Source organism: Solanum pennellii, chromosome 10 (assembly GCF_001406875.1).
Source record: "Solanum pennellii chromosome 10, SPENNV200".
NCBI lineage: Eukaryota > Viridiplantae > Streptophyta > Magnoliopsida > Solanales > Solanaceae > Solanum > Solanum pennellii.
This window is the reverse complement of record NC_028646.1, coordinates 9,828,713-9,839,086: the sequence shown is the minus strand read 5'-3', so window position 1 is coordinate 9,839,086 and position 10,374 is coordinate 9,828,713.

Sequence of the window (10,374 nt, the reverse complement as noted above, 5' to 3'; positions counted from 1 at the left end):
ATATATATATATATATATTTATATATATTTCTTTTTCATTTGAAGTCCGGAGTTTGAAGTCCAGAAGTGTGTATATAAGAAGATACATACATATATATACATATATATATATAAACACACACACACACACATAGCATTTCATAGTCTCTATTTATTTATTTGTCATTTTATTAATTTGTTGCTTGGATGTATGAAGTTTTTCGTAATCTTGGTAAGTATGCAAAGAAGTCCTTGGATTCTCCTTTTACCATTCCCCTGCTACTTAGATTGCACACGACATAGAGCTATAATATGATGAAATTTGATCCTTTTACATACAAAGATATAAATTTATTTATTATTATCTAGAAATATTTGTACATTGTGCACTCATATATATGTCCACATTAAATTCATATACGGACGAAGTGAAGGGCACAATCATTGATGCCTTAAAGGCCAATTCGAAAGGTATAATTGTCCTCACTTCAGTAGTAGAGAACGAGGAGGATGAAATATTGGGTAATATTAATATCAACCCACATTGTAATTATGTTTCGAGTGGAAAGAAAAGTATACCGTGTAATTGTAGAAATGTTAATATGTGTGAGCGTGTTCTATCCCTTGAACAATCAATGATAAAAGTTGTTGCTTTTATAAAAGATGAGCAATTGAGGAGAACTCAAAATAAGAAGAAAAATAAATATACATAATTTATGTCTTTTTGTAAAATAATTTATTTGTAAGAATTTTAATACACTGATCTTGCAGCAGTTGATGAAGACTATACAACACTAACAATCGATGACGATGGTGTTGCAGTTGATGTTGATAAAATACTTCCATTTACAATAGTCGATGCAAATCTTGTTGCAGTTGATAATAATTTTTATAAGAAGTTAATGAAGTTGTAGAGGGGGTAAATAAAGGAGAGAAAGAACAAGTGGAGGAGAAGATGGCAGAAAAAGAAGATGAAAAATAAAGGAGAAAATGAAAGAGAACAAAGTAGAAAAAGAAAATAAGATGTAAGAGAATAAACAAGAAGCAAATGAGGAGGACAAGATTGAAGAGAATAAATAAGAAGAATAATAAAAGGAGAAGTTGGAAGAGAAGAAAGAAAAAGAAAAAGAGCAGGAGAAGCTGGAAGAGAATGTAGAAGAAGGCTTGGCAGTAGAGGGACAATGAGACAGTAATCAAAATTCAGTGGACTTGATGGTAATTGATATGCAGATCAATGTTGATGAGTAAGTCTTGTAATTATTGGTTATTTTCTTAAGACAATTGGATGTTTAAGTGGGTTTTTAGAGAATTCGTTTTTGAAACGGTTGGTTTTTGCTGGTTAATTATTAAGAAAGTTGGGTTTTCAGATAATTAATTTTTTGTGGTTGATTATTAAGACGGTTGGTTTTTTTAGATAATTACTTTTTGATGGTTGATTTTTAAGACAATTGATTTTTGAGATAGTTGATTTTTTAAGTGCCTTTTAAGACAATTGGTTGTTCAAGTAGTTGGCTTTTTGTCACAACCCAGCAGTACCACTTAGATGTAACTTTGCTTATAGGAACCCGGGGGACCCAATACAAACCACTTAGCAATCATAACATGAAAAAAAAAAAAGAACAATAGAAGTAAAACAACATTTCAAGTCTAATAGTTTAATAAGGAAAAACCTAAGTCTTAAGCACTTTATCTCAATAGCCATCTAATGCAATAGAATGAAATTAGGCCTAGTCCACATCATGTCCAAAACTGGGATACAAGAGAAGAACTAATCACAAATGAATTTCACCCTCAAATCATGAGGACTTAACAAAGCCCGGGAACCTCAAAATCAACAAGTGGCTTATGAGAAGCTCAACTAATATGGAACATATATTGATATGGAACTCAAATGTTCATACCTTTTATGACTACTTTATGAGGTGTACAACATCAAATCTTTAACTATTTGTTATCAAACTTGTAATAATTTCCTTAAGATTGTTGCCAATCTGTGTTATTAAAATCAGAAATTACTGGTTGTAATAAATCATTCAGAAACACGAAGTAACTTAGATTTTTAGAACCAGTAAGTAAGATGAACAAAAATTTATTTGTAAAAAATAATTGAATCTGTAAAAACTTACCAGAATCTGGAATACTCTTTTTAATAATTCAGGAAGAAAATCAAGTCCACTGAATTCACAGTGTCCCCTTAAGGAAATTATTCCCCTCTAGTATCCGAGGTTTGATTTGGAATATAACCTCCCAGGGTAAAATGATCTTAATCAGTAGAGTATAGATACCAAAAACTTTACTGTCAGCGAATCAATCCACAGCAGGAAAGTACACGAAGAAATATGTGTTTTTAAGAAGAAGAACGATCAGAAAATTCGTAGGAATACTCTTAAGACTGAATGGTATTTATAGGCAAGAAGAATATATTATGAAAGGTTGCAACCCTTTCAGAATTGACACGACCATTAATGAAAGGTTGCAAACTTTCAAATGGTATTGACTGTTCCTGAAAGTTGCAACCTTTCAGAACAGTCATGGCGGGAATTTCTAAATATAACGGAATTTAAAAATGGGTCACGCAATCCGAGTCGGGTCGGGTTAACTAAAAAGTTGAAAATATTTCGGTTAACTTCTGTTATCAACTAATTAATTGAAAATAATTTTTGGCCATTTAATTTATTGAATAAATAATTAAAATAAATTTGTCCAAAAAATTATCTCTCGATCGATCATTTGCCAAAGCCAAAGCCAAAGCCGAAGCGAGCGAGCGACGACGAAGGCGGCGCGAAGGGAGTCCCTCTTTCCAAACTTTTTAACAATTAATAGGAGTGTTTATTTATTTAAACTCTTTTATTTTCATTTCCATTACCGATGAGGGACTATTGCCTTTTTCATTAAAGCATTAGAGGACTTTTCAAGTTTCAACCTTTCAAGTTCTAAACTTTTCAAACCTCTCCTTCCCTCTATTTCCCATCATTTCTTGCTACATACCCAACAATCCTCCACATTGATGGGGAATAGTTATAACATAGGAATGCCCGGACAATTGTGTACTTTACAAGCAAGGATTAATTGCATCTGGATAAGTAGGTTTCCCCTTGGACTTTCCGTAGTGAACATATGTCGGATATACTCGGTCAATCGGTAGATGTGATATCTTTGAACCGTTGAACTTTGGTGTATACCTAGACGACCATATGTCACACAATTAACCCTTTACTGTTTATGATTCTTACGGTTGTGTTCGTTTCAGCCATGAACACCTCCTGGTTTCATGAGTGTATAGAGAATAGGATTTTGACATAAAATTCTCTTTGAAGTGGCTTCCACTTCACACTCACATTGGTGATTTCTAACCGTGTCATCTCGTAGATACACTATTTGGTCAAATCTACCAAACTTAGCAAATCATTAAAAACTTTAAGCTTTATTACCTCATTAACAAGCCTTAAAGTCTTAATATTTTCCTGAACATTGTCTTCATCAGGAGAATGGATTGAGTTAATTGACAATGTCGAATCGTCAGCCACAACTTTGTTTTTCTCCTTGAATCTAGCTCTTGGGATCTCCAGTCTGCTAGATAGAGTTACCGTTATGCTGACTTGTCCTAAGCTGTAAACCCATTACCTTAGATGATCTTTCAACTGCCTCTCTCACTAGGCCTTTCGTTAGTGGATCTGAAACATTATCGCTTGACTTTACATAGTCAATTGTGATAATTCCACTAGAGAGCAGTTGTCTTACGGTGTTATGTCTACGTCATATATGATGAGACTTCCCGTTGTACATAACGCTCCCTGCCATACCTATTGCTGCTTGACTATCGCAATGTATGCAAATTGGTCCAACAGGTTTGCGCCAGAATGGAATATCCTCTAGGAAATTCCAGAGCCATTCCGCTTCTTCACCAGCCTTATCCAAAACAATGAATTTAGATTCCATTGTGGAGCGAGCAATACATGTCTGTTTGGAAGATTTCCAAGAGACAGCTCCTCCACCAAGTATTAATACATAACCACTCGTGGATTTTACATCATTTGACCCGGTGATCCAATTTGCATCACTATATCCTTCAATCACAGCAGGATATTTATTATAATGCAAAGCATAATGTTGTGTCCATTTTAGATAACCCAACACATGTTTCATAGCCATCCAGTGAGTTTGATTCGGATTACTAGTGTACTGACTCAATTTACTAATAGCACATGCTATATATTGTCGCGTGCAATTCATAATATACATCAAACTTCCCAACACTCTGGCATATTCCAATTGAGAGTCACTTTGACCTTCATTCTTTTTAAATGTACAACTTAAATCAATTGGAGATTTGACTACATTGAAATTCAAGTAATTGAACTTATCCAATACTTTTTCAATATAATGAGATTGAGATAATGCTAGTCCCTGGGGAGTTTTGATAGTCCTGACACCTACGATCAAATCAGCAACTCCTAAGTCTTTGATATCGAACTTGCTGGACAACATGCGCTTAGTAGCATTTATATCGTCAATTTCTTTACCCATTATTAACATGTCATCAACATACAAACAAACAATGACTTCATGATTCAGAACGTTTTTAATGTAAACACATTTATCACATTCGTTAATCTTGAATCCATTTGCCAACATTATTTGATCAAATTTAGCATGCCATTGTTTGGGTGTTCGCTTGAGTCCATAAAGTGACTTCACAAGTCTGCACACTTTCTTTTCTTTACCAGGAACTATAAACCCTTCAGATTGTTCCATGTAAATTTCTTCCTCTATTTCTCCTTTTAAGAAGGCTGTCTTTACATCCATTTGGTGGATTTTAAGAACATGCACTGCTGCTAGTGCTTTGAACATCCTAATTGATGTTATCCTTGTTACTGGAGAGTATGTGTCAAAGTAGTCTAGACCTTCCTTTTGTCTGTACCCTTTGACTACCAGTCTAGCCTTATATTTGTCAATAGTCCCATCAGGTTTCATTTTCCTTTTAAAGATCCACTTTGATCGTAAAGGTTTATTTCCTGGAGGAAGATCAGTTAGTTCCCAAGTGTGAATGCTTAAAATTGATTCAATCTCACTATTGGCTGCTTCTTTCCAATAAGTTGACTTTGACGAAGACATAGCTGCTTTAAATGTTTGAGGCTCATTTTCAAGCAATAGTGCTACAAAATCTAGTCCGAAAGAAACAGATTTTCGTTGTCGAGTACTTCGCCTAGGTTCATCAGTAGTTAGAATATTTTCCATTGATTCTTCTCGTGGTCGTTTAGGTCTTTCACTTGTTGACTCACTTTCAACTTTATACGGATAAATGTTTTAACAAAAATCTGCATTAGCTGATTCAATTATCGTATTAACATGAATCTCAGGATTATCAGATTTGTGAACCAAAAATCGACAGGCTTTACTATTCACAGCATACCCAATAAAGACACAATTATTGATTTGGGTCAAATTTTTAACCCTCTTCGGTAAAGGAACCTCTACCTTGGCTAAACACCCCCACACTTTGAATATTCAAGTTGGGTTTTCTTCCTTTCCACAACTCATATGGAATTGATTTTGTTTATCGATGGGGTACTCTATTGAGTAATTTATTAGCTGTAAGGATGGCTTCCCCCCAAAGATTTCGCGGTGAACCAGAATTGATCAGTAAGGCATTCATCATTTCCTTTAATGTTTTGTTCTTCCGTTCTGCCAAACCATTTTACTGTGGTGTATAAGGTGCATTAGTTTGATGAATAATACCATATTCCAAACATATCTCTGCAAAAGGAGATTCATATTCTCCACCCCTATCACTCTGAATCATTTTTATCTTTAGATTCAATTAGTTTTCCACTTCATTTTTGTATTGCTCAAATAAATCAATTGCTTCATCCTTACTATTACGCAAATATACACAACAAAATCGAGTGCAGTCATCAATAAAAGTTATAAAATACTTTTTTCCACTGCGAGATGGTTTTGACTTCATATTGCATATATCTGTGTGAATTAAGTCTAAAGTTTTGGAATTTCTTTCAACAGACTTGTAAGGATGTTTAACAAACTTACCTTCCACACAAATTTCATATTTTGACTTATCGCATTTAAAATCAGGCAATACGTCTAAATTAACCAAGTTTTCGCAAGGCTTTGTAATTTACATGTCCCAAACGGGCATGCCATAAATCACTTAAATCCAATAAGTAAACAGAAACAAAAATTTTATTAATACTATCAACAACCATTACATTTAGTTTGAAAAGACCCTCATTGAGGTAGCCCTTTCCTATGAACATTTCATTCTTACTTATTACAACTTTATCACTAACTAGGACACACTTAAACCCGTTCTTAACGAGTAGTGCAGCAGAAATTAAATTCTTCCTAATAGTAGGGACATGCAGAACATTGTTCAAATTCAACACCTTGCCGGATGTCATTTTCAACATTACTTTCCCTGTTCCTGCAATCCTTGCTGTTGCTGTGTTTCCCATGAATAAATCTTCATTGTACTCAGCAGGAGTGTACGTTGCAAAGGCTTCTTTCGCAGAGCAAATATGTCTAGTGGCACCTGAGTCGAGAAACCACTCCTTGGGATTTCCAACTAAGTTACACTCCAATATCATTGCACACAAGTCATCTGCATCTTCCATCTTTTCCACGATGTTTGCTTGACTTTTGCCTTTGCCTTTGTTTTTGTCCTTTCTTGGAGCATGACAATCAGAAGGTCTATGACCAACCTTTCCACAATTATAAAAGTTGCCTTTGAATTTCTTCTTGGCCTGTTCTGACTTCTGCCCGTTGGACTTCTTTCTCTTTTTGTCTTTGGTAGGAGCTTCTTCAACAATATTAACTCCAATGATTGTTGAACTCTTATGCGACTTCTTTTCAGCATTTCTGTTATCTTCCTCAATCTTGAGCCGAATCACAAGATTTTCAAGCTTTATTTCTTTACGCTTGTGCTTTAGATAATTCTTGAAATCGTTCCACGAAAGAGGCAACTTCTCGATCATTGCAGCCACTTGAAAAGCTTCATTTACTACCATATCTTCAGCAATCATATCATGGAGAATAAGTTGAAATTCCTGCACATGTGATCCAACAGTTTTACTATCTACCATTTTATAGTCTAAAAACTTTGCGACCACAAACTTTTTCAAGCATGCATCTTCTGTCTTATATTTCTTCTCAAGTGCATTCCACAACTCTTTTGAAGTTGTTATTGCACTTTAGACATTATATAAGTCATCCTCTAAAGCACTGAAAATGTAACCTTTACATAGGAAGTCTGACTGTTTCGATGCTTCAACAATCATAAATTTTTTCCTGTCTGGCATATCATCAGTAGGAACTGGAGTATCTTCACGTGTAAATTTCTGCAGACCAAGAGTGGTAAGCCAGAAAAATACTCGTTGCTGCCATCCTTTGAAATTCACACCTGTGAATTTACCCGGTTTCTCTGCTTGTGATACAAGAGTTCGGGTTGGTGCAGCAACAGCCACTGTAACACCAGTGTTTTCCATTTCTGATAAACAAAATTGATACAATATAAGTAAGCAATAAACTATAATTGCAGACTTGAAGGAGTATAATCACAAATATTTTTATCTCCACCAGAAACACAGATTTAATAATTTCCTTAAGATTGTTGCCAATCCGTGTTATGAAAATAAGAAATTACTAGTTGTAATAAATCATTCAGAAACACGAAGTAACTTAGATTTTTAGAACCAGTAAGTAAGATGAATAGAAATTTATTTGTAAAAAATAATTGAATTTGTAAAAACTTACCAAAATCTGGAATACTCTTTTTAATAATTTAGGAAGAAAATCAAGTCCACTGAATTCACAGTGTCCCCTTAAGGAAATTATTCCCCTCTAGTATCCGAGGTTTGATTTGAAATATAACCTCCCAGGGTAAAATGATCGTAATCAGTAGAGTATAGATACCAAAAACTCTACTGTCAGCGAATCAATCCACAGCAGGAAAGTATACAAAGAAATATGTGTTTTTAAGAAGAAGGACGATCGGAAAATTCGTAGGAATACTCTTAAGATTGAATGGTATTTATAGGCAAGAAGAATATATTATGAGAGGTTGCAACCCTTTCAGAATTGACACGACCATTAATGAAAGGTTGCAAACTTGTAAATGGTATTGACTGTTCCTGAAAGTTGCAACCTTTCAGAACAGTCATGGCGGTAATTTTGAAATATAACGGAATTTAAAAACGGGTCAAGCGCGCTGATCCGAGTCGCGTCGGGTTAACTAAAAACTTGAAAATATTTCGGTTAACTTCTGTTATCAACTAATTAATAAAAATTATATCTCGATCGATCATTTGCCAAAGCTAAAGTCGAAGCCAAAGCCGAAGCCGAAGCCGAAGCCAAAGCCGAAGCCGAAGCGAGCGACGATGACGACGGCGTGAGGGGGGTCCCTTTTTCCAACCCTTTTAACAATTAATAGGAGTGTTTATTTATTTAATCTCTCCTATTTTCATTTCCATTACCGATGAGAGACTATTGCCTTTTTCATTAAAGCATTAGAGGACTTTTCAAGTTCCCAACCTTTCAAGTTCTAAGCTTTTCAAATTCCTCTCCTTCCCTCTATTTCCCATCAATTCTTGCTACATACTCAACAGGTCCAAATTATTCCTAGCTTCTCTCACCCATAAAACCCTTTTCTAAGCATTGATTTATTTGAATAGTCAACTTAGGGGGTGTGAAAAGGAAGGAGGAAAGAATGTCAAGAGAAAGGTGAAGAAAGAAAAGTAAGACTCAACTTTTAAGTTTGTGACAAAAAGAATGAACCCCTCCCTAAAAAAAGGGACAAGGAAAAAGCTTACAAATTATAAAAAAAACAAAAGAAAGGAAAGTGTGAAGAAATAAAAGGGGTATCTAATATTTGAGTCAAAAGTTTAGGCTTGAGTTTCCAAGTGAAAAAGAACTTGAGAAGATGTTAAAATGATTACAACAATGCTTTAAAAAGGTGAAGTCAGTGAGACAAATTGACCGTACCTTTACCCTCAAACCCCATTACAATCCGATAAAGCCCCTCTTGATTTTGTATAAACTAGGTTGTCTGATGATTGGAATATATCGAAAAACCTATGAGACGAAGCTTATGTGTATTTCTTTTTTAGAGAGTGAGAGTTTAGTGATTCCTAACTTTTTTTTAATTGATATGCTAGATAAGATTACAAAATCATTTTTTTATGTGAGGCCACTTCAATACTTTTGTTGAAGCATGATTTTGCATTATTGGAGAGCATGAGTGATCTTGATCTTGTATTGATCCTCATTAGTCATCATTTAAAGCTTATTGAGCAGCATTGGGTCATTGCTTATGCTCGTTAGTATTCTTGTGTTGAAATTTTCATGTTTACCCTCATTGGGAAATATAGTAGGCACACTTGTTGAACTATTCATGTTCTTAATATACTTGAGGACAAGCAAAGTTGAAGTTGGAATTGTTGATGAGGGGTAGATTTACACTCATTTAAGGACTTTTTAGTTCAACAATATTTACTGTTATCAATGCTTATTGACGTTCTATTATAATTATATTTTGGTATATTATGAGTAATGAAAGCTAAGGGACAAGGTAGAAATTAATACATGAATATAAGAGGCCAAAAGCATTTGAAGAGTAGAAATTTCTAGCTGGGGTTGCCTAAAAAAGGGCGGATCGCCTAAAGGTCCTCACCTCGCCAAAGTTTATAATTTTAAAATTATAAAAGACTCAAGGAAGGTTGGCATCTAGAGATATTATTGGTGATTCACCCAAGTGAACGGGCGAAATTAATAGGAATTCATTGACGAAAGTGACACATTTCTGAGTGTAAATTAAAGTTGTAAAGGCAAACAAGGTGGTGATTGGTGATCCAACTAAGGTTTAGACAAGTGAAATCTAAAGGAAAAGAAGGCAATATCAAGATAAAATGAAAATGTATTGTATGAGTAAGGCGAGCCCGACTAATGTCACTGAATAAGTCACAGATAAATTTTGGGAAAACTTTAAATAGTAAGAAAGAGAGAAAATGGAGTCATAGTTTGTATAATATTTTTGTATGAGATTTTGAAGTTTTAGATTTTGAACCTCTGAAGAAATATTCTTAGTTTGAACGCTTACAATAGAGACTTGGAAAGGAGATAGAGATTTTCAATGTAGTTGGAGCTTGAGAGGCTTCTCTGAGTTGGAGCTTGAGAGAGATGGATATATGAAAATGTAAAAAAAAAATTGTGCCCTAGAATATATTACTTTTAAAAAAATTGCAACGGGTTACTGACGTATTCTAACATCCACCAATTACAAATTAATGAGTCTATTAAGAAAAAATTATAATGACAAATATTTTTGTCACTGTAAGATATAAATTTTATTTAAAATTTATTAACAATTTTAGCAACATTTTT